Below are 6000 nucleotides of genomic sequence, written 5' to 3' on the forward strand. Positions count from 1 at the left end.
TTTGAATGACAATTGCGCGGTCATACAACACTGTACCCAAATGAAATTTTTATCATTTTTTTCCCACAAATAGAGCTTTCTTTTGGTGGTATTTAGTTACAGCTCGGAGTTTTATTTTTTGCTAAACAAACAAAAAAAGATGCAAAAAAAAAAAAAAATCATGTTTAAAAGTTTGTTATAAAATTTAGCAAACGGGTAATTTTTCTCCTTCATTGAAGTGCGCTGATGAGGCGGCACTGATAGGCTGAACTGGTGGGCACTGATGGGCTGCATTGGTGGGTACTGATAGGCTGCATTGGTGGGCACTGATAGGCTGCACTGGTGGGCACTGATAGGCATAGTTAAGGCGGCACAAATAGGCACAGATAAGGCAGCACCGATGGGCACAGATAAGGCGGCACTGATGGGCAAAGATGGGCACATAAGATGGCACGGATGGGTGGCACAGATGGGTGGTACGGATGGGTGGCACGGATGGGCACTGATAGGTACCACTGATAGATGGGACTGATGGGCACTGATAGGTGGCACTGATAGGTGGCTCTGATAGGTGGCACTGCTGGGCACTGATGGGCGGCACTGCTGGGCACTGGTAGATGACACTGATGGGCACGGATATGTGGCACGGGTGCAGCACCTTTGTTAAGGCAGATTGTGGGCACTGCTGGGTGGCACTGTGGGCACTGCTGGGTGGCACTGCTGGGTGGCACTGTGGGCACTGCTGGGTGGCACTATGGGCACTGCTGGGTGGCACTGATGGGGGGCACTTACTTTTTTTATTGTTGCACTGGCAGGGGGCAGGTGGGCACTGACAGGGTTGCAGGTGGGCACTAGCAGTGCTGGCCATGATCGGGACTGATGTCCCGATCACGGCCGCCAGTGATCGGCTTTTTTTTTTCTCCTCGCGCTGATAGCGCGAGGAGGAATAATAGCCGATTACCGGCTCCGTTATATCACATGATCAGCTGTCATTGGCTGACAGCTGATCACGTGATAAGGGGTCGGGATCGACCCCTTGCACGGATCGGTGATCAGGCGAGTCTTGTAGACTCGCCGATCACAGAGCGCGGGGCGCGCAGGCCGCTCGTGCACGGGACTACGTCAATAGACGTAGTCCCGGAAAAGGAGATCCGCGCTGTAGCCGTCAATTGACTATAGCGTGGATCTCAAGTGGTTAAAGTTCATGTGTGTGTAAAGGAAAGTGTCGCAATACTTTTAACAATATAGTGTACCTGTGTTATGTGCCAGCCAGCTGGGGATAGGGAAAATAAGAGCTTAATTACATGTTTCATTCCTTACATAGATTTACAAAAAGCCCTCCCTGTATGCCAACTTGCTATATACAGCAGTTGCATCATTAACCACTTGCTTACTGGGCACTTAAACCCTCCTCCTGCCCAGACCAATTTTCAGCTTTCAGCGCTGATGCACTTTGAATGACAATTGTGCGGTCATACAACACTGTACCCAAATAAAATTTTTATCATTTTTTTCCCACAAATAGAGCTTTCTTTTGGTGGTATTTAATTACAGCTGGGAGTTTTATTTTTTGCTAAACAAACAAAAAAAGAGTACTGATAGGCTGCACTGGTGGGCACTGATAGGCTGCACTGGTGGGCACTGATAGGCATAGTTAAGGCGGCACTAATAGGCACAGATAAGGTGGCACCGATAGGCACAGATAAGGCAGTACTGATGGGCACAGATAAGGCGGCACTGATGGGCAAAGATGGGCACAGATAAGATGGCACAGATGGGTGGCACAGATGAGTGGCACGGATGGGTGGCACTAAGGGGCACTGAAAGGTACCACTGATAGATGGGACTGATGGGCACTGATAGGTGGCACTGATAGGTGGCTCTGATAGGTGGCACTGCTGGGCACTGATGGGCGGCACTGATGGGCACTGATGGTCACTGGTAATTGACACTGATGGGCACGGATATGTGGCACTGGGGTGCAGCACCGTTGTTGAGGCAGATTGTGGGCACTGATGGGTGGCACTGTGGGCACTGATGGGTGGCACTGTGGGCACTGCTGGGTGGCACTATGGGCACTGATGGGTGGCACTTATTTATTAATGAGGTGGCACTGGCAGGGGGCAGGTGGGCACTGGCAGGGCTGGCCGTGATCGGGACTGATGTCCCGATCACGGCCGCCGGTGATTGGCTCTTTTTTTTTCTCCTCGCGTTGTCAGTGCGAGGAGGAATAATAGCCGATTACCGGCTCCGTTGTATCACATGATCAGCTGTCATTGGCTGACAGCTGATCACGTGGTAAGGGGTCGGAATCGACCCCTTGCTCCGATCCGTGATCAGGCGAGTCTCATAGACTCGCCGATCACAGAGCGCGCAGGCCGCTCGTGCACGGGACGACTTCAATAGACGTAGTCCCAGCAAAGGAGGTCCGCGCTGTAGCCGTCATTTGGCTATAGCGCGGATCTCTAGTGGTTAAAGGGGAAGTAAACCCTGATGAGTTTACTTCCTCTTTGTCTCCCTGCAAAGGTAAAGCATAATGGGCTAATATGCATTGCTTAGTAGCCCATTATGTGTCACTTACCTGACACAGGAGCCAGCGATGTCACCGCTGTAATACGGAGACTCCATCTTCTTCCGGGTATCGCTGCTCCGGCCACTCACAGCACCGGAGCAGTGATGACTTCACTCCCGCGCATGCGCACGGGAGCCGCCACTAACGGCATATCGCCGTTAGCAGCGACATGCTGCTAATGGCGATAGTGCGCCTGCGCGCCGCTGTCTACAGCGCATGCGCCATAGACAGCTGTCACTGTCTTTTCGTAAATATCTCCTAAACCGTGTAGGTTTAGGAGATATTTCTTGGACCTACAGGTAAGCCTCAATCTAGGTTTATCTGTAGGTCAAAGAGGTTTGTAATGCCGCGTACACACGATCGAATTGTCCGGCTTACTTAGTCCGGCAAACAATCCGGCGGATAGTCCAGTGGACGTTCTACCGAACGAACTTGGCCACACACGGACACACAGAAAGTCCGGCATTCGCTAGCGCGATGACGTACAGCACGTACGACGGGACTAGAAAAAGGAAGTTCAATAGCCAGTAGCCAATAGCTTCCTTTTCGTAATTGCTTCTGAGCATGCGTCATTCTTAGTCCGCCGGACTAGCATACTGACGAACGTATTGTACGCTGAGAAAGTCCGCTGAAGCCCACACACAATCGAATTGTCCGGTAAAATGCGTTTCGGCGGACTAAGTACGCCGAACAATTTGATCGTGTGTACGCGGCATAAGGGTTTACAACCACTTTAAGTGATAAATTATTGTATTCATTACAGGTATTTACAGGTGAATCTCAAGAATTAAGAATATCATCAAAAAGTTAATATATTTCAGTAATTGAATTCAAAAAGTGAAACTCGTATATTACCATATTTATCGGCGTATAAAACTCACTTTTTTCCCCTTAAAATCAGGGGAAAATTGTGGGTGCGTGTTATATGCCAATCCCTCGCTGATTGTGAGCTTCTCGGAGGCTTCCAAGGTGTTCTCAGCGGCTTTCCGAAAGCCGCCGAGAATGTCCGAAAGCCGCCGAGAGCTACCGAGTGTAACAGAGATACACAGGACATCGGCGCCATTTTTAAACGGCAAGGCTGCAATGCAAGCCTGCAACAACACTGACTCAACAACTCAAATGACGGCCAGGCGGCGCACCTATTATGGCAGGAGGCCGTCATATGACGGCCTCCCGTTTAAACAGGGAATGCGCGCAATCGTACGTGCGCCTTCCTGTTTCTTCGGTGGCGGCGTGTCACGGAGACACCGCTTGCCGCCGAAGGGGGTGAACAGCCATTGGTTATGGCTGTTTACCACATGATCGCCCACGATGAAGTCACGGACGATCACAGATGGTCACATCCCCACTGTGCACGGCGCATGCGGCGATTGCGAGACGTGCACGTTGGTGGCGGCGTGTTCCCCGGGAACACTGCTCGTCAACGACGCTGGTAAACAGTCATTGGCCAGCTGTTTACCCACGTGATCGGCTGTGATCCTTTCACAGCCGATTACTAAAATGTAAACAAACAAACCGCGGTAACGAGATGTTACCAGGTTCTCCTCCTCACACACTGATCGTGTGTGAGGAGGATATTGCGGTAACATCTCATTACCGCTTACAGTGTACACCAATCACACTAATTTGCCCCCCATTAAAGAGGACCTGTCACCACCCCTCATAGTACCTGTCACTCACAGTCCATCAGAGTACTTGAGTACCTGTCACAGTCCATCAAAGTACCCGAGTACCTGTCACAGTCCATCAGAGTACCCGAGTACCTGTCACAGCCCATCAGAGTACCCGAGTACCTGTCACAGCCCATCAGAGTACCCGAGTACCTGTCACGGTCCATCAGAGTACCCAAGTACCTGTCACGGCCCATCAGAGTACCCGAGTACCTGTCACGGCACATCAGAGTACTCCAGTACCTGTCACGGCACATCAGAGTACTCCAGTACCTGTCACGACACATCAGAGTACCCAAGTACCTGTCACGGTCCATCAGAGTACCCGAGTACCTGTCACGGCACATCAGAGTACCCGAGTACCTGTCACGGTTCATCCGAGTACCTGTCTCAGCCCATCAGAGTACCCGAGTAGCTGTCACAGCCCATCTGAGTACCCGAGTACCTGTCCCAGTCCATATGAGTACCCGAGTACCTGTCACAGTTCATCTGAGTACCTGTCCCAGTCCATCTGAGTACCCGAGTACCTGTCACAGTTCATCTGACTACCTGTCACAGTTCATCCGAGTACCTGTAACAGTTCATCTGAGTACCCGAGTACCTGTCACAGTCCATATGAGTACCTGAGTACCTATCACCGCCCTTCAGAGTACCCAAATACCAGTCACCAGGCCATCAGAGAACCTGTCACCAGGCCATCAGAGTACCCAAGTACCTGTCACCAGGCCATCAGAGTACCCGAATACCTGTCACCAGGCCATCAGAGTACCCAAGTTCCTGTCACCAGGCCATCAGAGTACCCGAGTACCTGTCACCAGGCCATCAGAGTACTCAAGTACCTTTTACCGGGCCATCAGAGTACCTATCTGCAGCCCATCAGAGTACCCGAGTACCTATTTGCAGCCCTTGCCTCATAGAAAAATATTTTGGGGTGTTTACTTTCCAAAATGGGGTCATTTGTGGGAAATTTCACTGTCCTGGTGCTCCAGGACCTTCAAAAGTGTGATGGGTAGGAATGAAATGAGATGTGTCATTTATGCTCCTAGAACGCCTGAACGTACTACTTCAATGTTCGGCCTCTGTATGTGGCCAGGCTGTGTAAAAGTCCTACACATGTGGTATTGCCATACTCGAGGAGGAGTAGCAGAATGTGTTTTGGGGTGTAATTTTTGCTATATACATGCTATGTGTTAGAAATATCTTATAAATTGACAACTTTGTGTAAAAAAAAAATGCTTTACATTTTTTTCCACATATTACAAAAACTTCTGGAAAAAAATGAACGGTTCAAAAGACTCATTATGCCTCACAGATTATACGTTGGGGTGTTTACTTTCCAAAATGGGGTCATTTTATGGGAAATTCCATTGTCCTGGTACTCCAGGACCTTCAAAAGTGTAATAGGTGGTTGAGAAATGAGATGCGTCATTTTTGCTCGTAGAACGTCTGAAGGTACTACTTCAATGTTGGTGCTATGTATGTGGCCAGGCTGTGTAAAAGTCTCACACATGTGGTATCGCCATACTCGGGAAGAGTAGCAGAATGTATTTTGGGGTGTAATTTGTTGTATGCATATGCTGTGTGTGAGAAATAACCTGATAATGACAATTTTGTAAAAACAAATAATAATAAAAAAAAAAATCTTCATATTGCAAAGAATTGTGGGAAAAAATTACAACTTAAAAAAACTCACCATGCTACTTACTTAATACCTTGGAATGTCTACTTTGTAAAAAGGGGTCATTTGGGGGGTATTTGTACTTTCCTGACTTGTTAGTG

The sequence above is a fragment of the Lithobates pipiens genome, unplaced genomic scaffold (assembly GCF_037356315.1).
Source record: "Lithobates pipiens isolate NorthernLeopardFrog02 unplaced genomic scaffold, aLitPip1_a1.2 Scaffold_8, whole genome shotgun sequence".
Taxonomy (NCBI): domain Eukaryota; kingdom Metazoa; phylum Chordata; class Amphibia; order Anura; family Ranidae; genus Lithobates; species Lithobates pipiens.